We start from the raw sequence: 27917 nt of genomic DNA, 5'->3' as shown, positions 1-27917 counted from the left end.
TTTCTGGAAGGTTGCCTATCTCCACTTCATTTAGTTGTTTTTCTGGGGCTTTATCTTGTTCCTTCATCCAGTACATAGCCCTCTGCCTTTTCATCTTGTCTCTCTTTCTGTGAATGTGGTTTTTTTTCCACAGGCTGCAGTATTGTAGTTCTTCTTGCTTCTGCTCTCTGCCCTCTGGTGGATGAGGCTGTCTAAGAGGCTTGTGCAAGTTTCCTGATGGGAGGGATTGGTGGTGGGTAGAGCTGACTGTTGCTCTGGTGCGCAGAGCTCAGTAAAACTTTAATCCGCTTGACTGCTGATGGGTGGGGCTGGGTTCTCTCCCAGTTGGTTGTTTGGCCTGAGGCAACCCAACACTGGAGCCTACCTGGGCTCTTTTGTGGGTCTAATGGCGGACTCTGGGAGGCCTCACGCTAAGGAGTACTTCCCAGAACTTCTGCTGCCTGTGTGCTTGTCCTCACGGTGAGCCACAGCCACCCCCCACCTCTGCAGGAGACCCTCCAACACTAGCAAGTAGGTCTGGTTCAGTCTCCCCTCAGGTCACTGCTCCTTCCCCTGGGTCCCTATGCTCACACTACTTTGTGTGTGCCCTCCAAGAGTGGAGTCTCTGTTTCCTCCAGTCCTGTTGAAACCCTGCAATCAAATCTCACTAGCCTTCAAAGTCTGATTCTCTAGGAATTCTTCCTCCTGTTGCCTGACCCCCAGGTTGGGAACCTGACGTGGGGCTCAGAACCTTCACTCCAGTGGGTGGACTTCTGTGGTACAAGTGTTCTCCAGTCTGAGTCACCCACTCAGCAGTTATGGGTTTTGGTTTTACTGTGAGTGCGCCCCTCCTACCGTCTCACTGTGGCTTCTCCTTTGTCTTTGGATGTGGGGTATCTTTTTTGGTGAGTTCCAGTATCTTCCTGTCAATGATTGTCCAGCAGCTAGTTGTGATTCTGGCATTCTCGCAAGAGGGAGTGAGAGCATGTCCTTCTACTCCACCGTCTTGGTTCCTAATGGTCCTGTTTTTTTTTTTTTTTCTTTATTTAGGCTGTGCCAGGTCTTAGCTGCACCATACAGGATCTTTGTTGCGGCATGCGGGATCTTTAGTTATGGCTTGCAGACTTCTTAATTGTGGCATGGATGCGGGATCTAGTTCCCCAACCAGGGATCGAACCCAGGCCCCCTGCATAGGGAGCTCGGAGTCTTACCCACTAGACCACCAGGGAAGTCCCCATGATACTGTTTTAATGGTTGCAAAATACTCCATTGCCTGGATGTTACATAATTTGTTTAGTGATTCCTTTTTCTATGGTCTTTTGTAAGGTCCAAGGAAGATAATACATGATAAAGTGCTTTGTCAACCATAAGACTTGGTCTAAATATAGAGGATTATTTTCATTATTTATCAAATATAAATGACCTAACTATATTGGTTTTAGCTTCTAAGCTCTCAATGTATTTAACACTTGGTAGATATACAGAGAGAGAAGTAATATACCTCCTGTAATGCAGTCAACATCATCATTTGAAAATTGATTTATTGCATGAGTTTAGAAAGAACTGTTAATTGAATGTACAAGGCAACATCTAATGGATACTCTCAAAGGGGAAAATTCATTTTTATCCAATGAGTAACCTCTACTTATTCAGCTGATAACTTATATTCTAAAGTAAATTATTTAAATCTCATACGTTACTCTTGCAAGTAAATCAGAATTGAATGTTAAAAACTATAAAGTGACGTATGTGAAAGAAAGATGTATTGATGTGCTCTGATACACAGAATAAATAAGAGCTTTTGTTTCTTGTTTTGTATATGTGTCTGTGTTATGTTTGTTTTACTTTATTTTAAATTGTCCTTGAAATAGCAGTTAAGTAATAGCAGGTCTTTTTGGCAAGGGACAGAGCTGAAATTTTTACTAAGAAAGTGGAAGCTGAATTTTCTGTCTCTGATATGCTATCTACAAATTTAAAATAAAATGGGGGCCTCCCTGGTGGCGCAAGTGGTTGAGAGTCCGCCTGCCGATGCAGGGGATACGGGTTCGTGCCCCGGTCTGGGAGGATCCCATATGCCGCGGAGCGGCTGGGCCCGTGAGCCATGGCCGCTGAGCCTGCGCATCCGGAGCCTGCGCGTCCGGAGCCTGTGCTCCGCAACGGGGGAGGCCACAACAGTGAGAGGCCCGCATACCGCAAAAAAAAAAATAAAATAAAATAAAATGGAACAGTAAAGTTTTTTTTTTTTTGCGGTATGCGGGCCTCTCACTGCTGTGGCCTCTCCCGTTGCGGAGCACAGGCTCCAGACGCGCAGGCCCAGAGGCCATGGCTCACGGGCCCAGCCGCTCCGCGGCATATGGGATCCTCCCAGACCGGGGCACGAACCTGTATCCCCTGCATCGGCAGGCGGACTCTCAACCACTGCGCCACCAGGGAGGCCCAACAGTAAAGTTTTTATAAACAAGCCTGCTTATAAGAGGAATATATGGATCTTGGCCTTAATTTTCCAAGTTCCTCATATGCTCTAATTAATTGGACCATTCTCCACTTCATTTTATCTGTGCAACACAAGAGATGGTACACAACAGAGTTTGCTTTACTCCCATGTCTTAGGGTAAGTGGTGACATTTAATGGGATCTTCTCCTAAAGACAGGGTTGGGATATACGGTTTACAATCCTCCCCAAACCAATGCAATCCTTTTTCTTGTCCAAGGGCTGGAAGACAGAGGTCAAGAGTAGTTGGTCTCTGCTACTACCCACCACTCGGGTAAAAGTACAAAACCATAGGCTGCCTGTTAGATCTCTGAGGCCACATCCCCAAGTACTTGGAAGGGGTGTTGCTAACACTGCAGCAGAACCTAGACCCTGCCAGCGGGCCTGTGGATGTGAGACAGCCATATGCTAATGGTGACTGAATTCTCAACCTTTATTCCTCTATATCTTCATGGTAGATATTGTTCACAAGCACAGCCCGCAGTCACAGATACACACAGGCTATAGGAAGTGGCACCTTCACTTTGTCACCCAGGCAAGAAAACATATCAAAATGCAAGTGAGGGAATGTGACATTAACCTAAGGATAATCTTTAATCCCTTCTGATGTGCAAAACTTTGACACTTTGTTCACAAGTGATTGTGACCTACCAGCGTAGTCCAGTACGCCATCACAGGAACACTGGAGAAGGTTCTTATTCAGGTCTCTTTCACATCTGAATTCTCTGACTCTATGAAAGATACAAAGATCCCAGTCACAACCAGGCAGCAATTCCTCATAGGATTTTGATCAACCAGAGTGATTTTTTTTTTTTTTTTTTTTTCTTTTTGCGGTATGTGGGCCTCTCACTGTTGTGGCCTCTCCCGTTGCGGAGCACAGGCTCCGGATGCGCAGGCCCAGCGGCCATGGCTCACGGGCCCAGCCGCTCCGCGGCATATGGGATCCTCCCAGACCGGGGCACGAACCCGTATCCCCTGCATTGGCAGGCGGACTCTCAACCACTTGCGCCACCAGGGAGGCCCAACCAGAGTGATTTTGTATAGAAACACCCAGAAAGCTGGCAGAGGACCAGTCTTTCTCTCTCACATGTAAGACAACATTTCCTAACATCTGGCCTGGAGAAAATTTCCCTCTGCTCCCTCATTCACTCCACAAACTCCAGAAGACTTACTTCTGCCTAAAGCTGCATTTGTATGAGATGGTTACAGATAATAGGTGGAAACTCAGTTCTACATCATGTAAAAAATGTATCCAGGGAAAGGTCCACAGAGGACAGGACCCAAGGAAGCCAAGGAGACCAAATATCAAATATTTGACTATCAAATTTCCCCATCCTGATCCCTCCCTCCCCCGACCCTTTTTTTTTTAGTTCTAAGTCACTGATTAAAGGTTTTCTTACAGATAGCCTCTTCTCTGTATTTAAATTCACCCAGAGATGGTACTAGAAGTGTGCCTCTGAAGGTTTTCAGTGCTGCTCTCATCCTGGAGGAGGGAAGAGTGGGGCCCTTTGCACAGAACTCCCCCCCATCCCCCACCTCAAATCTGTCTTTTCACTGTTGGTGAACATTTACATGTCTCCTGCTGGCCGCTGATCTCATGTGCACTCAAGTGGTCATACGTGGAAGGGACATGTCACTAAATGCTGCTGCCTGCTGAGCTCTTGATTTGCACGGATAGGAGCACTGCGTAATGGCCTGCTGAGCTAATCTTCACAGGAAAGAAGGTTACCCTCGCCTTAGTTACTCTCCCTCTGGAAAGGAGCTCTGTATTCAGCCTTGTGTTTATGAAACATGAAAACACATGTTGTAAAAATGTTCTGCATATAAATGAAATAATGCAAAGCAATTATTATGCTTGTTAAGAAGGCAACAATATGATTATAACATGAAAAGTGTTAATAGTGAATAAAACATGTTTTAACTTGTTGAAAATCATTTGCCTCTTTCTTAAAAGCACTGTGTGCAACTAAAACAAGGAAAGATGCCACACTGAAGGAGCATGTAAAAGGCAGAAACCTAAACACAATAGAGACAAAAGCCAAAAACCCAAAAGTCAAGTTCAATGTGTTATCTATGCAGACTGGCTGTCAATATTTTTCAAATTAGCTGGTTAACTGCCAGATCTCCAGTTTACTTCTGGCTGTGAAGATGGAGTTTGTGTGTCAAAATTAGATGCTTCATAAATGGCTCTTCTGATGTTATCTTCAACTTCATCTCCTTTCCTAAGTAGGGCTATTAAAGTAGCTTTTACAGTGGCAGCAATTTTTCCATCTAAAGGAAAATAGCTTAAATGCTTAATGGGTCCAATTCTCTGTAGAAGTCCCAGGGCAAAGATGCTGGGAGTGAGTCCTACAAGTAGTCCCTACAGGAGCCTCTGGTGGGGTAGAGTGGGTCACTGGGGGAGTAGATGGAGCTTCTCTGCTCCCACCTTCAGGGTGCTCCATAAGGGTAATGGAGATTATGAATAATCAACCTTATTCATAAGAGCTCTCAACCTGTCATGCCAACTCATGCTCTTCCTCTTCTCATATCTTCCCTCTCTTCAACCTCCAACCCATCTCCCTGCCACACACCTCCGCCTCTCAGCCCCTGTCTTTCCACCCCACTCCCAGAGAAACAACAAAGGTATCACACAGGAAGTCTTCCTCTTCTCCCTCGATGCTTATAAACCACTGCCCATCCACACGCATCCCCTCTTCCTTCCCCTGTCTAGGGTAAACCCCTCCACCTGGGCTTTGGATCCCATCCCTTAATGATTCTCAGGGGCTTCAGACCACTCTCGAGTATAGCTTACCTTCTCTCCTTTATATTCAACTGGTCTCTTTAGCCGGAGAGTTTCCACTGACATTAAACATGGAAAATGTCATCTGACCAGAGTGGGCTTGCCAGATTAAATCCAGGGTAAACAACAAATAATGTTTTAGCCTAAGTATGTCCCCAATATTGCATTGGATATACTTAATACTGAGAAGTACTTGTTGTTTACCTGAAATTCAAATTTGACTGGGCATCCTTCATCTTTTTTTGTGAAATCTGGCAACTGTACGCCAGAGAGGTCTTTCTTGACCATTCACTGTATAAAATAGTATTTCCCCCACTTCAGATAGTTTCTATCATGTTCCTTCACTTTTTTTCATCCTCATACACTATCACCACTGGGCTTATTATGTATTTATATGTTTATTTATTGTCTCTGTCCCTTCACCTTCTCACTAGAATGTAGATTCCATTGGAACAGGGGTTTTTAAATTCTTTGCTGCGTCTCTTCTGCCTAACATAGGGCTTAGCATAAGATAAGTGTCTGATAAATGTGTTGAATAAATGTATGCTTGAGTCTCTCTCTCCTTTTAAAACAATTATCACGCAACCCCATAATCCCCCTAGATCTACTCCTCCATCTCTCTCATCCACTTCAGAAACTGATTTTGTAACAGATCTTAACACTCATCGTCCCTGTGATTTCATCCCAGTTTCTCTTCTTCCTACTCCAGCCTGGCTCCACTCTTATTATTCCACCAAAGCAGCTCGAAGGTCACGGATTAATTCCATGTTGTTAAATCACATGGACATTTTTTACCCCCATCTAATCTCTCAACAAGAGTTGATGTTATTGACCACTCCTTCTTCATGAAATAAGTCCCTTATTTCACTGGTACCGCACCCTCCTGGTTTTCCTTCTACCTCCATAATCACTTCCATTGCCAGTATATCCTTCTCTACCTGGCCATTAAAGTTTGACTTTAGTCCTAGGCCCTCTTCTCTTTTCACTCTGTGTTCTCTCCTCCAGGTAACCTCTGTGTGGCTTCAACTGCCGTTCATTAGCTGATGACTCCAAAATTTGTACATCCAGCACAAAGCTCCCCTCTTAGTTCCAGACCTATATACCTATTTGGTATCTCCACCGGATGTCTCAAAGTTGTATCAAACTCAATTATTTAAGACTGAATTTAATGCATCGTCTGCTTATCTAAGCCCTGGTCCTCTTCTTTTGTACCACATCTTGGTGAATGACACCTCTGTGCATCTAATGGCATAAGCCAGACAACAAAAGTCATCCTTGACTCCTGTAAATCTCACCTCCCAAATAGCTCTTGAATCCATTCATTTATCTTTACCTCCATGGTCACCTAATACAAAAGACAATTAACTCTTGCTAGACCACTGCAATGGCTTCTTAACCCAAAGAGCTATATTCAATGACTCCAACCTCTTCCTAACTTGTTTTCCACATTTATAGCCACAGGGATTCTGCCACCTGTCAAAAATTCTTCCTTGGTTTCTTAGAAGGCTCCAACTTCTCTTTCCAGTTTTATCACATGCCACTCTCTTCTCCATTCTCTCAACAGCAGCAACACTGGCCAGGAATCAGTTTCTTAAATGCAACTATACATTCAAGAGGGCTGGATGAGAAAGTGATTACAAAATAACTTGCTTAAAAGAGTGAAGTAGTAAGAAGTAATGTTTCATATGAAAATATGCCATCAGCCATCCGTCAAAAACATCATCTAAAATTTAGGGCTGAAAGGTCCTTCACACATAATCTGGTCTAATTCTTTCCCTCCAAATAAGGACATGAGGAAATAAGGGTCCAGAGAGGAGCATGGAATGACTAAAGCCATAAAGCTATTTAAGGGCAGAGCTAGGAGATAAATGCCTGAATCTAAAGTCACGGCAGAGCTAGGAGATAAATGCCTGAATCTAAAGTCACACCTCTTGCCCCAAGTGAAGAGTGAATAACTGATGAGAAATAAAGTGACCTGAGAATTACCATAGCTCTAAAGACATGGAGGAGCGATCAGAATGAGGCTGAGGCAGATGAAAGGAGCTAAACCAATCTGCTAATCAACCAGCAAACATTCCCACAAGAGAACTAGTGAGCCTTCAGACATAAGAATCAGGAACTTTGTCAATGAGCTTTTCAACCAGATTGAAAAAGCCTCCTATAAATATTTAATAGCTTCCAGAAAGGTAGTCAATGGATGTGGATTGGATCAGGGTTGGGGGCTTGGGGTACCAACTGCTCAGTATATAAGTAAACAAGTGGGTCCTGACCAAACTTATCAAGTGAGAGCCCACCTTCTATTAAGTCAGCCACATAAGCCACCTATTACCACCTGAGATTTTCACAAAGAACCCTTTCCAGCTTCTATGAGTCCTTGAAGAAACTAAAAATCATCAACTGATGTCCACTGAAAGTTACAATTTAGGGCCACAGATTCAAGGCACCACTACTTCCTGACAATTAGGCAAAGATATCATCAGAGAGATCCTGGTCCATTGCCTTTTAAAGGAAAGCCCAAGCCTACTGAGCACAATTCATACTTTGAAACTAAACTTACCATTCAATGGCCAAGGGGAGCTTTCTGGAGGACACTTCTATTGAGATCAAGAGAGGCTGAGTAAATACCCTGTGTGTGCTTATCAGTACAGGAGCTGAAGTGTAAATGAGTGTGAAAGTTGCCTTTTGGTGTCAAAAGACCTGACAAGATTCTTTTCCAAATGGGATTGAAATTATTCGTAAATTTGTTGAGCTAAGAGACACTGTTTATCAGCTGTATTTTTAATTGGTTTCCAGGGAACACCTATGTTAGGGTTATAAGCATCAAAGGTGATAAACAACTTAATTATCTTCCCAGAACCATTAGGAAAAAGTATCACTGTTGGTGAGTTTCCTTTAATGTCTTCTTTTGAAATGCCATCCTGCTACTATTGTCGAACTATCTGTAGTTTTATTTCCCAGAGCTCTGATGCTCCCTTCATAAATAGAAAAGGCAGTTAGAAGTAAATTAATGAAGTTAACAACATTTGCACTGGTCAGATATATCTTAAGTTACCATTGGGCATAGCTTCTCCTTGGAGAAACAGCAAGTTAAAGGGAATCAGAAAACCTTGAGAGAATTTTGAGGGATGAGGCAGAAAGCCCATGAGGAGCTGGAAAGGCCTGGGCATGGTACCCATTCTTTATTAGGGTGGTTTCCGAGAAAAGAGAGCTGCCAACTGGGAGGCTGTTATAGGGAGGGGAGGGAAGAGTTTCGTATTTTGTTTATTTCCATTCACTGTCTTTGAATTTTATTCATGAAGAAAAATGGAAACATGAAGGCAGAGTGTGGTAGTTGTTAGTAAGCCAGACTCTCTGTTCAACATATATTTCTTCTCTCAGATTCCATCATTGGAGCATGAAGGTTTTTTCATTTTCTAGGCTCTACTCAAATACAATGTCCCTGGGAGGACTTTTAATTTTTTTAAATTACTGCTATAACAGAGAACAATAACCTTTCTGTAGAGAACAAAGAACAAGTAGTAAGTGGGATTTGAATAGAGGCCAAAGACGGACTTTCCCAAATTCAGTTTTGCTCAGGACTAACACTGAGTTGCATTTTGGTTTTGCCTCCTTTTCTTATTTCTTTTTTACGTGGAAAATTTTTCTGAATCTCACCTTCACTCTTTGAACTGGGGTTATGTGGTTAGACTTAACTGTCTTTTTACCTGGCAGAAAATGAATGAGAAACAATCTGTTTTGAGTGTCTCAAGAAGTGATGCCATACAGAATCAGGCAAATATACTATAATCACTTTTACACACTTCATGTTTTTAAAGATGTTAACTGGGGTGAAAAACAGAGTTGGAAAGGGAAGCTATTCCTGTCTCATTTTACAAACAAAGAAACTGAGGCCCATCTGGAAACAGCTATCAGCCCAGGGCTCCTGGAGAACTAACCCAGAGCCTTCCCACTTGATTCTGCTAAGGGAAATCTTGCACCATGGTTGGGACTGGAATCATATTAAATAACTGTCTCCATGTAATATCCTTGATGTTGAATACAATTAAAGAGAAACACAGTGCCACCATCCTTTCAGCCCTGCCCCAAACTGGCAGTCTACCAAGGCCAAACATTAATTTCTCAAAGTCATTTTGAAGCACAGAATGTTATATCACAATAAAAATGTCAGTTGGACATTAAAAATAAGTGCTTTGAAAAAAGAAGTATTTTCAAATACCTGTCTTAATTGCTTTGGATTTAATCTGAGAGTGGAGCAACTGAGTAGTCTCTTCATCTGACTTCATTCAAAAGAAGTGGGATCTTCTTTTAGCACTAATGGGTCTATTAACCTGGGATCTAGACTGTGAACTTATAGACGGGCTTGTCTTTCTTCACATTTATCTCTACCATCATCAATTTCCCCTCTCATCTTCCCTTGTCCAACTGGTCAGCTTTAAATTTTTTCTGAATGTTGATGGGAATTGTTTGTTGAAGAACAAAAGGTCCAGCTATATCCATTTATATAATACAAGCTTTAGAGAGAGAAAGAAGAGAGAGAGAGAGGCTATTCCAATCTTATGAGTCCATATTTGGCATGTGGTATGTTTTGGCTCCAGAAAGGTATTTTAAAAATCCCAGTTATCTCAGACCAAATTGCCTTAGTCTGCCATGGGTCAAGGAGGAATTTCCACGCTGCCTGCAGACTCCAACACCTCTGCTCCGTTTCCTCCATATTACCACCACAGCCATATTTCTGAGATCTTTCTAGAGGATGCAGGTAAGAGAGATCTTTCCTCCAGAGTTCAGTTTCACACTGGAGAAAGAAAGACATCTTCCTGCTCCGGGTTCTATTATTGTCGACAGGGAAAGTGCAAAGATGGTGAGTTTTATAGCATTTAATAGGCAAGCAATCCATGGCCCACCAATATTTGACTCTGGCAATTTCTGTCAGCTCATGTTGATGCTGGCCAGTGACAAAGTCACAGGACTATAGGAGCCCGATGCCCACCAAACTTTTGGTCTGAGTAGAAACAATGGAAAGCATGATGGTTTTTAGAGACTAAAACACATGTTTAAGAATTCTGCATTTCCAAGACATGTCCCAAGTTTTCCTCAAGATCTTTTCATACTCTAACTACAACAAAGAGATGTAACACAAAGTCCCCAGTATCTGTGGCTGCCTGTGACTGTGACATGGCTGCCTGTGACTGTGACATGTCCTTAAGGGAGCCTTTGTGCCCTTAAAATATTTGCCCTGATTTATTTATGAAATTGTTTTATAAAACAATTCTATCTACTATTACTAACACTACTAGAATTAATAGAAAGATAGTTATCATCCCAGTGCTATTCTTCCCCACCAGAATCGGGTTAGGGCTTCAGATTGAACCTCAATACTTGTTGAAGTCAAAGCTGCAGTCCAGGTGATTTACGTCTATGGAGATGTTTCATCTTTATATCTTATTTCTCTAGTACCCGCTTAGCATTTTTCATCCCTGACTGGCCAATGGCACCCTCACTGTAGCACCTGATCAGTGTCTTACCTCTCTAAACAGTTCCTCTCAAGAATGTCACCCCACCTCCTTTATTAAAACTCTGCATCTTGCCAGATCATCTAGCTTAGCAAAACTTTAGCATCCTGTGTTCCTTTTCCTCAAGATCTTGTAGATAACCATTAAGAGATTTAATATACCAGCACATAATAAGGTTACATGGGCAATATAGTATAGCCCTTAAGAGTAGTTGCTTTAAAGTCAAACCGTGATATATAAAACATTTCATTGTAACTAATAATGGCTGAATCAAAGAAAAGCTATTCATCAACAGCAGCAGCAGCAGCAACTATTAATGGTATGATAATCACCCTCCCCAGATATTATAATTTCTCTTCAGACTTTCAGTGACTTTATCCATTAAGGTAACAAATGTGAAAATTTCTGCCTTCTAGCTGGTCAACTGGGGTATGGTCTTTCTGAGATGTTTTCAATCCTTCCGATTCTTCTCCTGCCCTGCACTGAAGGCTTCCAGCCCTGAACAGTCATAGCTGCAGGCAGGGCTGGGGCAGTGCACAGCAGAGAAAGAAATGGCCAGGTGGGGTGGGCTCAAGTGTAGCCACTCCAAGTCCCCTTACTTCCTCTCCTCTCAGGAGCCATATGGCCAGTGCAGCCCTGAATTCCTCAAGTTCCAAAGCCGAGGTTCATGAAGTATCTTTAAGCTCAGGGTAAGATGAGCAGATGAGAAGACAAGGATACTCCTTCCTCTAATTTAAGCCCAGCAGTCTTAATATTCCACATGACAGGGTTTAAGATAAATGAAGAAGCCTTTTTAATGTGTGTAGAAGAAATGGGCAAATACACACCCTTCCCTTAATCCTCAAGTGTGGCACAGGAATTGGTATCTCCTGAACCACTTACAAGTGAAACTAGCAGAGTGGTGATAACATTCCAGAGCGAGCCATTGAGACTTGCTGGTTCACATTGATTGTGAGGCCTTTCCCATTTCTAGTGACTTGTAGTCTGTCTGCAAGGAGGCTAACAGTGAGCCATGTGCCGAGCACTAATGCTTTCCTGACTCTGGTTACCATGTTGTACTGGCTCTAAAATAGAACATATTTCTCAAGTGAGTTAATGCTCACTTATTACTTTGTTGTAATGTTTAATTATCATAAATGACACTTAGTTGTTTAATTACTAGACCAAAGAATAGATAAGGACTTGCAGCAAGCAAAATATAAGACCAAGCTTCGCTCTCTATAGAAAGCCACATACATTGTATATGCATAGGTACTGTAAATGTATGTACAGTATTTTATATGAGCATTTATATATAAATCTATACTTGCATATGTTTTAGACATACCAGATTGTCACGAGTCTGATTATCATACATGTGGACCACAGGAGAGATGCAGCCCTCAGGAAGAAATGGTTGGCTCAAGAGGTGAATTCTTTGCACAGGCTGCTTGAGTAACAGTGTTACTGAGGACTATTACTACAGACACTGCTGAGCAGTGCTGACCCTGTCCTCTTTGAGAAAATAATTCACACTGCAGTGAAAGCCGAGCGATTGGATTGTTCATGGCACCAATTCAAGATAAAGAGAGGGTAGGCCAACCGAATATGGTCTCTTAGCTGGAGTCTTACCCAAAAGAAGGACTGATCCTTTGAGGAAATATGAAGGAGCAATATTCACTTAAAAGCCCTCTGTGATTTGTGCTGAGCAGTACCTACAAGTCTAAAGGAATGTTGACCTCCTTTTTTCACAAGAGGAAAAGATAATGAGACCTGAACAAATTCAAAGCAATTCTAGGAATGCGCTCTTCTCACAACCAAATGTTTTCAGAGAAGCTGCTCCTTATGGATCATTTCTCAAATGCAGTCACTGAGGGCACTGGGAAGTTATTCCAGTTTATGGAGGCTAATAGTAATAGCTCCTGTTAATTGAGCACTTACTATGTGCCAGATGCTGAGCTAAGTGTTTTACCTGGGTTCCTCTACGTATTTACTTCTTACAATGATCCTACTAGGTGCATCCTACTTCTATCTGCATTATATAGATATCCTTATCTATGAGGATCTATAACTAAGCCGGAGAGGGTAAGTAATAAGCCCATCATCACACAACCAGTAGGTGGCAGAAGAAGAATTTGAACGCAGGCAGTCAGTCTCCAGATCCCATCACTTTAACTACCCACCTATACTAGTACACCTTGCACTGGTTTGGGACTGATGCTGAGGGTTTCAAAAACTCAGAATAAATCAGGAAAACTGGATTGGTTCTCACCAATTTTGAGTGTTCTCCTTTGCTGATGGGGAGTCTTGGAAAATATCTACCAAGAAAATGGAAACAACAGCAGCAAAGGTTCTGGTGAACCAGTGTCTCATTGTGACTCAATCCTTAGGAACAAGTCAAGACTCTTACATTCCCCTGCTTGGCACTGACTACTGTAGTAGAGGCAGGAGGCTCAGTGGAGGTTAACTGTTGGGAAGTGTGTTTCACAGCTCCCACTCCTGGGGTTCATTAACCACAAAGGAGATGGATGTCAAAGAAATGATATAAGTCACCCGGGGAAGAAATGGCTAATGACACTAGTCTCACATTCCCAAGCCCAGAGGTAAATCACATATTCCCTTCAGAGGACGCTTTTAGTGCTGCCACAAAACTATTAGGGTTGTTAGAAAAAAGACAGGTGAACCTTTATATTTTCTTGGCTGCCTAGTACCATCATATGTGTACTCAGTATTTTGAAAAGAGGCTTTAGACATCATAAAACCCACAGGAGGATTTGATGATAATCATCTTGTACAAAGTCCTCCTTAATTGCCTTCCTAATGTCTGAGGTGACTCTCCTCATTTGAAAATTGCTTCATTTTAGCAAAGGGCATTTTATAAAATATATGGCCTACAAACTAGCCTTACCTCTGAGGGGTAAGGGGAGGATGCTCTTTTACGTGTTTGGGGAGGGACTTTTTTTTTTTTTTGATAGGGATCCATTTTATTTATTTTTAACATCTTTATTGGAGTATAATTGCTTTACAATGGTGTGTTAGTTTCTGTTGTATAACAAAGTGAATCAGCTATACGTGTACATATATCCCCATATCACCTCCCTCTTGCGTCTCCCTCACACCCTCCCTATCCCACCCCTCTAGGTGGACACAAAGCACTGAGCTGATCTCCCTGGGCTATGCAGCTGCTTTCCACTAGCTATCTATTTTACATTTGGTAGTGTATATATGTCAGTGCCACTCTCTCACTTCGTCCCAGCTTACCCTTCCCCCTCCCCGTGTCCTCAAGCCCATTCTCTACATCTGCATCTTTATTCCTGTCCTGCCCCTAGGTTCTTCAGAAACTTTTTTTTTTTTGGATTCCATATATATGTGTTAGCATACACTATTTGTTTTTCTCTTTCTGACTTACTTCACTCTGTATGACAGACTCTAGGTCCATCTACCTCACTACAAATAACTCAATTTCGTTTCTTTTTAGGGTTGAGTAATATTCCATTGTATATATGTGCCACATCTTCTTTATCCATTCATCTGTTGATGAACACTTAGGTGGCTTCCATGACCTGGCTATTGTAAATAGTGCTGCAATGAACATTGTGGTACATGACTCTTTTTGAATTATGGTTTTCTCAAGTATATGTCCAGTAGTGGGATTGCTGGGTCATATGGTAGTTCTATATTTAGTTTCTTAAGGAACCTCCATACTGTTCTCCATAATGGCTGTATCAATTTACATTCCCACCAACAGTGCAAGAGGGTTCCCTTTTCTCCACACCCTGGGAGAGACTTTCTATGTACTCCTTCAACAAAGTTATATGGAGCAGATTCTACATGTACCCAGAGGCTGAGGAAAATACAGGGATAGATGGCATGGTCCTTTTCTTAAAGAAGACTTTGGAGTAGTGTCTGAAATTATCAGAAGCGATAAGATGAAGACAAACAGCAGGACAGGACTTGCTGCCACACAGACATGGTGGGTGTATTGCCGACATTTTGTCTGGACCATCCTTATTTGTTACCACCACTCAAGTCTCTTCTACCATAAAAATAAACAAGTAACACAAACAAACTGAGGAAGATAAAATTGAAGATAGAACACCACAGAAAATGTTTTAAAGTCCAATTTATCGATATTTTAAACCCTTAGCTTCTAGACTCATTTTGATGTATGAATAAGTCTTACAATAGCATATTTACAAAGGCAAAAGTCATGAGAAAGAGAATTTCTAGAGGGAGAGAAAAGATAAATTGGCTACATGGTACATGAAAAAAATCACTTTCTGGGTAAATAAATTAGATTATGGGCTCCAGATCTGTGACTTGCTATATTAACTTTATAATACACAGCCTCTCTGAGCTTTAGTTTTCTTCATATAAGACTAATAGTACCTGCCCTGATGTGAGAATAAAATGAGACATAAGTATAACATACTCCACAACCAGATTCTTTCTGGAGGAAAAACTGAGTGAGCCCATAGGCCTTTAGCCTTTAATTACTTTTTCTTTAGCTGTTTTCTTTATTTATTTGTTCAAAGTGACACAAATAGGGAGGGTGCTTCTGTAATGCTAAGTGATTTCTTACCTCAGGAAGATGGAAACACCCTTATATCAGATACCTGATATGCATCACTTCCAGTTCTGTCTTACCTGTCTCTAACTCCAGCCACTGCTGTGGTGACTAGTTCTGCATAGTTTCTGATAAAATTCATCCAAGCTCAACTTGACAGTGATGCACGAAATGTCTTGATTTTGCACCTGCTGCCAAAGGGTCCCCATACAGAAGTTTAGAATGCCACAGGACACTTCCAGGCACTCATGTAAATACAACCTGGAAATGCAATGGACTTAGCACCCCCATGGGATGAAAATTTCCCCTTTCTCCCCCTAGAGAAACAGTCCTGAGAAGTAGCTGTATGGCTTCTCAGAGGATGGTCTTTCAAAATGAAACAATCAGTTGAACTTAGCCTCAGCCAGGTTGATCAGCATTCTTGTGTTTTCCTCCAACCTTCTCTGCTTCATACTCCATATTCCTCATTGTGAATTATACTGCCTAATTAAATAGTACGATGTAAGACTTTGGTTCAAACTCTACTTTCTGGTGAACCAAGGCGAAAACAACTGATAGCAGAGTGGCTCCAGAAAGCAGCCCTTCAGGAGGGTATTTTGAATCTCAGTTTAAAAGACCCCATTGCTAGCAGCAGATATGGTGATGATAATCTCTGGCATGTAGTGACATTATAACTAAGACTTTCACCTGTGGTAACTGGGCTGCGATGCAGGTGGTAAATGAGGGGGCTATGGTAGTGTAAGGCATGGATAAAATGTGGATGATAGAAATTGTGGAATAGAGACAACTGCTGTTAGCTGCAGTGGAAGCTTTAGAAAATAATAGACTCGAGGAAGCAAAGTGTCAACTTAAACCAGTCTGTAAAAGCCAGAAATCCTCTACAGCAGCTTCAATGGAAATGGTCATCTCCTGGAAACATAGGGAAGACCATGCTGAAAATCAAACCCAGGATCTAATTGTAAAGGTGGCAGAGTGAATATGTAGCCTCACAAATCTCTGCTATCAAAGTTAGTACCTTGGCAGGAAAGGAGTGGATGGGACTATTTGGCTGAACCACGCTGAGAATCTTGAGCTCTCACTAAACCCTCCCTTACCAGAGGACAGAAGTGGCTGCCTGCCTGGAGACCATTCAAGGACTTCCCCTAAGGCAGGTGCCTCATAAAATGATATTTTTTCTCCTTAAGGTATGCCCCAGCATCCCTCATTGTCTCGAGACTGTTGACCAAGGTGAAGTCTCAGTCCAGCCCAAGCACTACTCCTGGAGGATACGCACCAAAAGAATTGCAGAGATTTGCTAATATGGCCTGGACAGAATAGGGGCTACACAGGTGAGAATGGAGCTTGAGAGTCCTGGACTGGAGTGGGGAGGTCAGGTATGGGGCTGGATAAAGGAAAATTTACTGACGTGGGGCACCCATCCATGACTGGAATTCAATATCCTACAAAGAACCGCGGGAGGGCCTCCCTGGTGGCGCAAGTGGTTGGGAGTCCGCCTGCCGATGCGGGGGATGCGGGTTCGTGCCCCGGTCTGGGAGGATCCCATGTGCCGCGGAGCGGCTGGGCCCGTGGGCCGTGGCCGCTGAGCCTGCGCGTCCGGAGCCTGCGCGTCCGGAGCCTGTGCTCCGCAACGGGGGAGGCCACAACAGTGAGAGGCCCGCATACCGCAAAAAAAAAAAAAAAAAAGAACCGCGGGAGCTGGTCCTAATTGTCTGTTGAGACATGCCTTGAAGTTTGGTGAAGAGAATACTAACACCAACTACCATGGTAGAAAAATCACAGCCTATCATCCAGTTTCCAGATCTAAATCAGTTCACAGACCCAGAGTACAATGATTGTTAGGGAGGCCAGGATCTCTTGAGGAAGAACCCTTCAATGTCACCACAAGTATATACAGGAAATCTTCCTCTGACTTGTCCCCTAAATGTACCTGTGGCCATTCGTTAGAGTAACTGTTCACTGTTGAAAGGGGAAAACCTAGCCCTTTTAAAGTCTGTTAGATAAAGAGTTGGGGCTGAAATGAAACCAAAAGACCTGAAATGCCATCAAGGACATTCAGTTAGAATAAAAGTTCATCTGAGAACCATGATAATAAAGTTTTGGCCCAAAATTGTCTCACAGTGGGTCCATAGTATTCATAGACCCATCTTGAGGTTATTTCTCATTCTCTTAGTGTATCATTAGGATAAATACATTTATCGGCTGTTAGAACCCTTACACTGGTTCCCAGATCTGTAATGTAAAGGCCATTATGGTACAAACAGCCAAGTAGAAACTGCCTCTATCTCTGGCCAAGACCACAAATCAGAAGCAATGCTGCATCCCAGGAGGAACTGCAGAGCTTGGTGCCACTGTCAGACTTACTTGAAGTATACAAATGTGATTGTTTCCATCATATCCCTTGTTCAATTTACCTGTCTGGCCCTGAAAAATCCTGAGGGATCATGGCAGATAATGTAAAACTACCATAAATTTAGCCAGGTGTTAAACCCAGGCACAACTACCATGCCAGATGTGTTATCTTTCCTGTGAGTGGATTAAAAGAGACTCTGGTACCAGCTTGAGACAAGTAATCTGTGAATGTGTTCTTCTCAATGCCCATAAGAAGGAAGGATCAAAAGCAGCTCACATTCACATTGCAGGGGCAGCAACTCACTTGTGAAATTTTGTAATTTCAGTCCCCACAAACTTAAGGTTCTGGTTTCCACTGTGGGGTGGATAAGGGGTAGGGGTCTTTCTACCAGGTGCACAGAAAGGGTTCCATTGAACTTGAACCTTTAACTAGCATGTTGTAACTCTTCATGCCAGTACATCAGCAAAGAAGAGAGTTATTGTATGTGCTCATCAACCTAATTACTATGTGGAGCTACAGCTGCTGCTACAGAATACAGCCAGGGAGGAGTATGGCCAGTATCAGGAAGAGGACCTTAGTGGCAGCTCTCTTAATCATGTGTACTTATATTGACTCTCCTTCTTCCTTCCCTGATTCACTCCTCTTGCCCCTCACTCCAGCACTCTGAAAGCTGGGAAAGTACAGAAGCCTTTGCCTCAGGTTCCCCTTTCAGTAGAACCCAAGCTCAGGCTGCTGTCCTGATGGTAGGTTCAAATGTACTTACTTGCTGGGACAGAATGGATATGCCAGGCACATTACATATTTTATTTTATTTTATTTAATCATCACGATGATCTTGAGAGGTAGAATGGTTATTTCTCTTTTCCAGGGAGGGAGACAGTTTCAGATAAGTCAAGGATTTTGCCAAAGGACATATAGCTTATGAGTTGCGGAGCCAGGTTTTGACCCAGAAAGTGTCTAACTCTAAAGCTCAAAGTCCTTCCTCTATACCTTCATGCCTAGGTCAGTGATGACAAAAATGAGTACTCAGAAAGAAGACAATTCACACTCTTCTATCATTCTGATAACCCCCTTTGCACTATTAGTGGTTGGTTTTCACTTTAAGTTTTAGTTTTTCTTTTTAATATGTAAATTAGTACACAGCGTACTTCTCTACAGGTAAATATTGTAGGAATGTTAAAGGGAATGGCAGGGGTCCATCATTCTGAAACGTGTGATGGAAGAAATCAGAGAGTGCTCTTTTAACAAATCAATATCTAAGAAGTGAAGTAAGTTAGAAAGAGAAAAACAAATACCGTATGCTAACACATATATATGGAATCTAAAAAAAAAAAAATGGTTCTGGAAAACCTAGGGGCAGGACAGGAATAAAGATGCCGATGTAGAGAATGGACTTGAGGACACGGGGAGGGGAAAGGGTAAGCTGTGACAAAGTGAGAGAGTGGCACGGACTTATATATACTACCAAATGTAAAATAGATAGCTAGGGGGAAGCAGCCACATAGCACAGGGAGATCAGCTCAGTGCTTTGTGACCACCTAGAAGGGTGGGATAGGGAGGGTGGGATGGAGACACAAGAGGGAGGAGATATGGGGATATATGTATACGTATAGCTGATTCACTTTGTTGTACAGCAGAAACTTAACACACCATTGTAAAGCAATTATACTCCAATAAAGATGTTTTAAAAAAAAAAGATCTAAGAAGTGAATATAGAGACTAAGTAAAAAGTCAGCTCATTAAAATTTTTTCTCCTTCAGGAAATAATTTGCTTCTAAATAAATTCAACACAATAAAAATATGAGAGAAGAAGAAAAATATGAAACATCACATCATTTTAAGTTTGATTATGTCACTGAATAAATTAAATGGCTGTAGAGTAGAAAGAAACATAATCCATAAAGGAAGTGAGGAAAGTTAAAGCAGTCAACAGTAATTCAATGGTGACTGAAGATGAGTGGAAATTGATTTGTATTAGCTGAAGGCCATTCCTGTCTTTTAGAATGTTATGCATCAGGAAAGAGAGAAAAGAAAGGTTTCTACTATTTTGATATAAAAATATGTCAGTTCTCAGCCAAGGCCACTAATTCAAGACAGCAGTAGATTCCGAGTATACATTCTAATATTCCACACCTACTGGCAGGTATTGAAATAGATAAGATCCTTTAATAAGGCTGTTTGGGAGTGAGTCATAAGAGCTTCATTGGTTTGCTGGCTGTTTATCCTTGTGGAAGCTGAAGGCTGACGGACTCAATCCAATGCAAATAGAGGTAAAATTGGCAGCTCGAGCTTTTAGCTGACATGGCATCTGATGGACAGTCCTCTGTCCCCAGCGTTATATCTGCTCAGTAGGGACTCAGATGACAGCAGGAGGCTGCAAAAACTTGTGCTCTACCTCAGATTCTGTTATGGTGTTGCCTCTGGATGTTAAGCTTTCTTATGTAACACATCTAATAGGAAACAAAACTGCATGATGTTTATCATTTTTATTATGAATGCTAACATTATAAATAATCAATCATTATTATTAATGATGATGACTACTATTTATTCAGTGCCTACTATGTTCTATATTCTACTTTATTCTGGTTCTTTTATATATATATTGCTGTACCTAGAACTCTGGAAGGTAGGTATTATTATTATCACTTTCTGTTTGAGGAAACTGAGGCTCAGAGGGAATAAGTTACTTGCCTAAAACGAAGGCTGAGGTACTAAATCAGTGTAGGCTCCTCTCTACTGTTTCCATTATACAATGTGGCTGCTGATTCATTCCCAGGAATCTAGATTAGCAAGGGCAGACTTTAATAAAATCCTTCATGTTACCACAAGGTGTGTTACAGAGTAGAATTAATGCACATTTTTGGAGTGGTAAGTAAATATGATTAAGGCCGCTGCCATAGAGCATGGCTGAATCAATAATAACAGCAACAAAAAACAAAAATTGATTCACTATGTTAGGGTCATAATCTCTATCAAGTTATGTAAAAGACAGTTTCTTCAGCAAGTGGTGCTGGGAAAGTTGGACAGCCACATGTAAATCAGTGAAGTTAGAACACTCCCTCACACCATACACAAAAATAAACTCAAAATGGCTTAAAGACTTAAATATAAGACATTACACCATAAAGCTCCTAGAAGAGAACATATGCAAAACATTCTCTGACATAAATCGTAGCAATGTGTTATTAGGTCAGTGTCCCAAGGCAAAAGAAATAAAAGCAAAAATAAACAAATGAGACCTAATCAAACTTAGAAGCTTTTGCACAGCAAAGGAAACCATAAACAAAATGAAAAGACAACCTACAGAATGGGAGAAAGTATTTGCAAACGATGTGACCAGCAAACACTTAATTTCCAAAATATATGAATAGCTCATACAGCTCATAAAAACAAACAACCCAATCAAAAAATAGGCAGAAGACCTAAATAGACATTTCTCCAAAGAACACATACAGATGGCCAACAGGCACATGAAAAGACGTTCCACATCTCTAATTATTAGAGAAATGCAAATCAAAACTACAATAAGGTATCACCTCACAGCAGTCAGAATGGCCAAAATCAAAAAGTCTACAAATAACAAATGCTGGAGAAGGTGTGGAGAAAAGGGAACCCTCCTACACTGTTGGTGAGAATGTAAATTGGTGCCGTGTGGAGGTTCCTTTAAAAGCTAAAAATAAAGCTACCATATGATCCAGCAATCCCACTCCTGGGCATATATCCAGAAAAGATGAAAAGCCTAATTCGAAAAGATACATGCATCCTAATGTTCATAGCAGCACTATTTACAATAGACAAGACATGGAAGCAACCTAAGTGTCCATCAACAGATGAATGGATAAAGAAGATGTGGCACATATATACAATGGAATATTACTCAGCCATTAAAAATAATGAAATAATGCCATTTGCAGCAACATGGATGAACCTAGAGATTATCATACTAAGTGAAGTAAGTCAGACAGAAAGACAAATATCAAATATAACTTATATGTGGAATCTAAAAATATGATACAAGTGAACTTATTTACAAAACAGGAACAGACTCATAGACATAGAAAACAAACTTATGGTTACCAAAGGGGAGAGGGTTGGGGGAAGGATAAATTAGGAGTTTGAGATTAACAGATACCCACTACTTTATATAAAATAAACTACAAGGTTCTATTGCATAGCCCAGGGAACTATATTCAATACCTTGTAATAACCTATAATGGAAAAGAAATCTGATAACTGAACCTCTTTGCTATACACCAGAAATTAACGCAACATTGTAAATCAACTATACTTCAAAAAAAACACCCCACTTCTTAAGTGTTTTCAATACGCAAACACATAATGTTGGTTTCTAAATATGTTAATCCTGTATTTTATTTGGCTCTCAATGATTATTTGTAACCCTTCATTGTCACCAAGATAAGAATTACCTTATCTCAGAAGACCTGAGACCTTTTTATTTGTTTTCAAGTACTACTTCAAGGACTATTGAGAGATAGTGTTTGTTATCACTGTCAAAACTTTATTCAACATTTAGTATCCCCGAGTGAGTAAATGAACCTCTTATATAAAAGATTTAGAAGCAATAAGTGGAGGTTAATTTATATCATGTGCATATTTAATGCTCTGGGATTGTAGAATAACACTAAACAAATTAGTCAAGGAAGGGGCGAAGAATAAAGAAGACCCTTTCTTTTTATTCCCCACATGTAATCAAGTGAATATACTGTAATATTCCCATGACCTAGAGCTTACCACAGGTGGGGAGGACAGTATGTATGACGTGGGCATGGTATAATTTTAGCATGCAAGCTTTTTCAAGGCTGGCACTGTCCAGTCTTGCAGATGCTCGAAGCTCTTATTAATCAAGGCTTATTCCTTTATCGCCCCCAATACTTGTGCCACACCAACCTCATGGTAAACTGTCAACCAAGGTCACCATTAACTAAACTACTACTATTGAGGGAACCAGGCAAACTCACATTCCCCACCTGCCTGGATCCCACCTGTGACTTGTTGAAGAAGAACAATGCAGGTATGAAGTTCTTGTAGGCAGGTTTGTAATGCACAGGCAATAAATCATATTAGCAACAACAGAAGTGCACTGGTTTCCCTTCCCCCAACAAACTGCTCTGGAAAGGCACCTCTGCTGTACATCTCTTTGGAGAGCAGTGGTGATCTGAAGAAATGCTTCCTCTTGAAAGAACCCTTTTTATTCACAGTGGAATACTCTTGAATTTTGCAGGTCGTCAAACACACACAAAAAGTTTTTTTTTTAATAGTTGAGGAAATAAGCCTAAAGAAGATGTGTACCTAATCCTATTAGCTGACTTAATATAGAATTATTAAAAGCCTTGGTATACAGGATTTAACACAATCTTTCTAGCAGGGTGTGATGTAATCTGTTTTTGTTCCTCAGCTAGCAGATGGCTTACCTTTAAGTAATTTCCAATATGTTAAGAGATCAAAAGCCATCCTCTCGCCACCGAGGCAGTAATCGTTATTCTCTGCTGGGGGTTGCTTGGTACTGTGGTAGGGATATGCAAAGGCTCCTGGCATTTCCAAAGATAGAAAGGCGACATTTCTTCAGACTTTGAAGTTAATAATCCTTCAGAAGTTGAAAAACTGAGGGATTTTTCAAAACCCTTTTAATGTTCTATATGCCATGTGCGAAAGTAAATATCTGTAAGAAATCACTGAGGGCTGGTTCGGAGCTTGGATGAGTGCTCAGCAATCTCCCATGTCATGGACTGGCGCCATCTCTCGCCGCTGAGGGTATGAAAAGGTTGTGCCTCCATCAAGTAGCGCTCTTTGGAGCATGTGGTTTCCAAGTTGAATGTCTTGAAAATCATGCTAGAAATAAATGTGAAATGTGTTGTGCTGTCACTGATGAGCCCAAGCAGTGGCATTATGACAGGTCTATCTATCCCTGCCGTTGAGACACAACTCTTCCTAAGGATGTGGTGCTTCCTCACGCATTGTCTAAGTTATTGGAAATGATCTATTGGTGAAAAGATGGCGTAAACTTGCATTCGGGATTTTGTTTGATCTTTACTACTAGAGAGAAAAATGTTTTATATCTCAATGGTTTAATATGCTCCTAATGAACCCAGAGCCCACAGTCACTTTTTGTAAAATCCAATTCAGATTTTTGTTGAAAAAATGTGCTGAGTGATAGAACCCTGTTGAATTTTGAGTTCAGACAAATCTTAGTGTGTCAGGTTTGTTACCACCTTTGCTTAAGGCTCTTGCTTTTGAGAAAGAGAGGTTTCATTTTATTCCTTGGACCAGTCATTTTCAGGCTACTTAAAATCAGGGGGAAAATATATTCCTAGGCATACAGGAGCCCGAGGTTGGCTCTTCCCCTTGTAGTTAAAAAGGATTGTTTTAACTTAAGTGACAAGCATCTCTACTATCACCCCCTCCTTTTCACCATTTTGGCTTATGCATTTGATGGCTGGAATTTTGGCAGGCAAAGGATGGATAAATGAGCACCTAATAGTCATCAAGAGAAACAGAAGGGGAAAATAGGAAATAGAACTCCAGAGGCATATGCAAGAAATTCAGGCACCAAGTTTCACTTGGAAGGAAAGTATGGGCAAATGGCCTGGGACAAGAAAAATTATGAGATGGGAACTTGAAATGTCATAATAACATTTTACCCCAACACAGAAAATCATGCATGAATAGAATACCGATTTCCCCAAAACAGACTCACCAAACTGTTTGGCGCTTTAAGTAATAGCTGTTCTCTGTTCTAATCCACAGACAACAATGAGCGAAGTCCTCAAAAGATTCTATCGCAACTATTCTACAAGGTATTCTCCTTTTCAGAATCTTCTGCTACTTTAAGCACCCTGAAATAACTGATGCAAGGAACAAAATGAAAACTCTCCATATCAAAGGCAAGAGCTGGTAAGAGTTAGGTGAATGATTTATATTGATTCTCACACAAATCTCCCTGGTTGTGCATTGAGCTCATTCCTTCTTTGCAGACTGATTTCAACAGAACTGCTCCCCATTCTCTCTGGATTCTCTTTTCTTGTCCTTGAAAACCATTGTTACGTCTCTGCTTTCTTCTCTTCAGGATTAAAGGACCCATCGTTTCTTTAACCTGGCTTTCTGTGAGGCCTCTTGCTCCCTCATAGGTCTCCTCTAGGTTTGCTACCCTCCATGTGGTGAATGAGGGAACAGGATGTGGTAATTCAAGTAGAAAGCTGAGACTGGCAGGCCACGGGCTTGTTCTTTCTTCAGTCATGTAATAAAGATAGTCTGACTCTGAATGGAATGCCTAAAACCTAACCATAAATGCTGGAGGATTCTGGGAAAAGGTGAAATTCGGGAAGTCAGGGATGCTGTCTGAATGTTGGTCTATCGGCTTGGATAATAATTTCCCATCCTCTGAGACAAGAGAGGCAAAGTAGGCAACTCTCATTGAACTGGGTCAGTGAGATTTGGGTAGGAGAGGCAGGGTAACAAAACATCAAGCACAAAAATGAGACCAGAATTGTGACTCAGTTATTCGGCATTGTCAGAAGTGTCATTAAGAAGCAGCATGATCTACAACGTGCTCGCCCCCGGGTCCTGCTTAAACAAGGAGTTGCTTAGTTCTTCTCCTATCCCCACCCAGAAGAGAGGATTCAAGGCTTAAAGTTCCAGGGCTTCCTGCTGGGGGAAAGAAATGAGTCAGAGGCTGAGTGGGAGGACTCTGTTCCTTCTGCTTCCACTCCTCACGGCCAGAGCTGCTCTGTTAACCCCCTCTGTCCATCTTCAAGGAGGTCACAATCAGCAGTAAGTAGCCAGTGCCTAATTATTCAGCTCCCCTCTCCCGTGGGTGTGTGCCCCACATCCTTGCTGTACCTGAATCAGTTAATCCGTGAGTCCATAAATTAACACTGGATAATGTCTAATTGATTGTATAAAATATTTGTCGGATGATTAGGCATCTAGTTTTGAAACATGGTAGAAATTTAGATCATACACGAATGTGACACTCAGCTCATAGAGAAACTGTGATAATCCTCAGAGAGTTCTGATTCCTTAAAGGGAAAACACCACATAAATCAGAAGGCTAGCTCTCCTCCTGGCTCCTTGGAATAACAAATTCTCTCTCAAGCCGGGGTGAAGAGACATATCCTCTCCAAGTGATATTAGCTAGCAGAGCGTTGACAATTGCCAACCTCCCTCCCCAACCTTCCCATATCACAGGCCAGGGAATGGGTTAATTTTCTACACGCTGGACTTGGACTGTGGATTCCTATTCTTGTTTCTTTGTTAAAGTTACAGGGGAAAAAAAACCCTACCTGTAGTGAAAGCAGAATCACAGTGCTAAAAAGGACTTTTGGAGGTCAATAAATTCAACACTCTGCTCTTCTGCAGGATGGTGCCCCTTGCCCCCAGTTGAGAGCTCCTGGGATTTTGAGGCAGTGTAGGATGAATGCAGGATATCTATGACTCTAGTACACAGTCAAAAACTCAGCCCAGTAGTGAATGCACAGCACTTTCTGTATTCTTACTGTGCCTTGCGTAAAGACTTTTCACTTCATACATCATTCACAACTTGCTACAGGGATTTCACAAAGCCAGTACATACCGTTTACACAAAGAAAAGCAGAAGAAGAACAGGTCTGGGAAAGGAAAAAGCAACAACAATAATCAAAGGTGTGTCTGCCAAGTGTAGCATTATCAACGGGGAAATTAACAAGGCACGATGTAATTGGGAATGTTAGTTAAACAAATGGAGTTTCTCATTCTGTTCACACATTTGAAGAAGTCTAGAGAATTCCAAACATGGTTAGTCAGTTTTGGTTTTTTTTTTACTGGGCTCTAGTACCAGGAAGAGCAAGGCAGAAAAGGATGGAAATTGGAAGCTACTTCTCCCCTGGAGAGATCTGGTAAACAGATGCTGAGTTAGTCCCAACCATCTGGCTCACAAAATCCCAGGGTCCCAGAGGAAGGTGCCACCTGGAGGTGCTGGAGACACTGTCAGTGTGCTGCCCTTGATGACTGAAGGGAGAGGCCCCAAAGCACACAAAAGGAAGGAATACCTTCACTTGAGTTCTTGAACGTCTCAAGCCGGATTTTCTTCCACAGATAGGTGAAAGGAAAGCATATTTCTAGCTAATTCTTGAGGGATTTTTCTTTTCCCACAAGATGATTCCTTATGAGCATCATGAGTATTTTCTTAGTAATTAGCACTTCTACTAAACAGTAATTGGGATTCCTCCCCTCCCTCCAATTCTGTATTATATGTTATATTCTGCTTGGGCTTCATAGTAGCTTGACAAGCAGATTTGCATGGAATAAATTGAGCCATAGTAAGTTAGTCAGAAGAATTAATCAGAGACAGAGTTATTAGTTTCCAAGGAGTGAATTAATTTAGGAAAACCACTGAAAAGTTCATTTTCATTGTTTTTTCCTCTAGAAAAAAAAAAAAAGTTGATTCTTGAAGCTTGCTGAAAAAGATCTGAAACTGTAAGCCTGCGCTTTGATATTAGGCACGAATAGCCCATTGCATTCTTCTCTCCACTCACACTCACCCCATGTCCTTCCCCCTAAGCATTCGTGAGGAAATGAGGGGCAGGCTGTTTTGCATGTCTTGGTACTGGACCTAGGAGCCCACCAAGTCCATATCCACTGAGCTATAGACAGACCTTAGGGTGACCATTCAAGCTACTAAAATCCAGGTGCTGAACATACAGGGTCCCAGGACATGTCACCCATCTGCCCTGTCCTTAGCCTGGCAGGCCCAGAAGCCCTTCCCACACCAAACTGCTCAGGCACCCAGAGAGCCTAGGTAATTGTACGTGACTGCCATTTACTTACCAAGTCCTGCCTTTTTCTTCACTCTTTGGTTTCCTGATCCCTATTTTGTTCATCTTTTCCCTGGTTTCCCACATCTTTCCTGACCCTGGGTTTGGGGGCATTTATTCTGATTCCTCAGTTTTGGATTACTAGAAGATAATCCAGAGGTTCCCCTACCCCAGCTCCGAAGGGAGTGAGCTTGACTCAATTCCCTGACTTTGGAATACCCACAGTTCTGAGAGAGCTCCCTCCATCAGACCAGCCCTGTGGGATCCTGTTGGCTCTGATCCCATTTAGTCAGAAAGGGAGTTGGGGTTTTCTGCACTGAACAGCTAGGGGAATAGAGCGGAAACCTCTCAGAGAACTCTGAATTCAGCTTCCCTTCCTCCCATAAGAGGTCAGTCCTGCAAGAGCAAGTGGAGGCCTAGAAGATCATTGGGGGGGAGAATCAAACG

The 27917-nt window shown here is 41.7% G+C and overlaps 1 protein-coding gene across 4 annotated transcripts in view; it reads right to left on the bottom strand.

Annotated features, from left to right (window-relative positions):
- MTERF1 (mitochondrial transcription termination factor 1) overlaps positions 1-27917 on the bottom strand; it is a 394940-nt gene that overhangs the window by 26991 nt on the left and 340032 nt on the right. For all 4 annotated transcript variants that reach the window (XR_009533416.1, XR_009533415.1, XR_009533414.1 and 1 more), the window contains one exon: positions 3122-3201. The gene's annotated coding sequence lies outside the window, so the exon portion shown is untranslated. The remainder of the gene's footprint in view (positions 1-3121; positions 3202-27917) is intronic.

This window comes from Mesoplodon densirostris, chromosome 9 (genome assembly GCF_025265405.1).
Source record: "Mesoplodon densirostris isolate mMesDen1 chromosome 9, mMesDen1 primary haplotype, whole genome shotgun sequence".
Classification (NCBI taxonomy): domain Eukaryota; kingdom Metazoa; phylum Chordata; class Mammalia; order Artiodactyla; family Ziphiidae; genus Mesoplodon; species Mesoplodon densirostris.
Note: the sequence above shows the minus strand (reverse complement) of the source record. Positions and strands in the feature narration are given on the sequence as shown.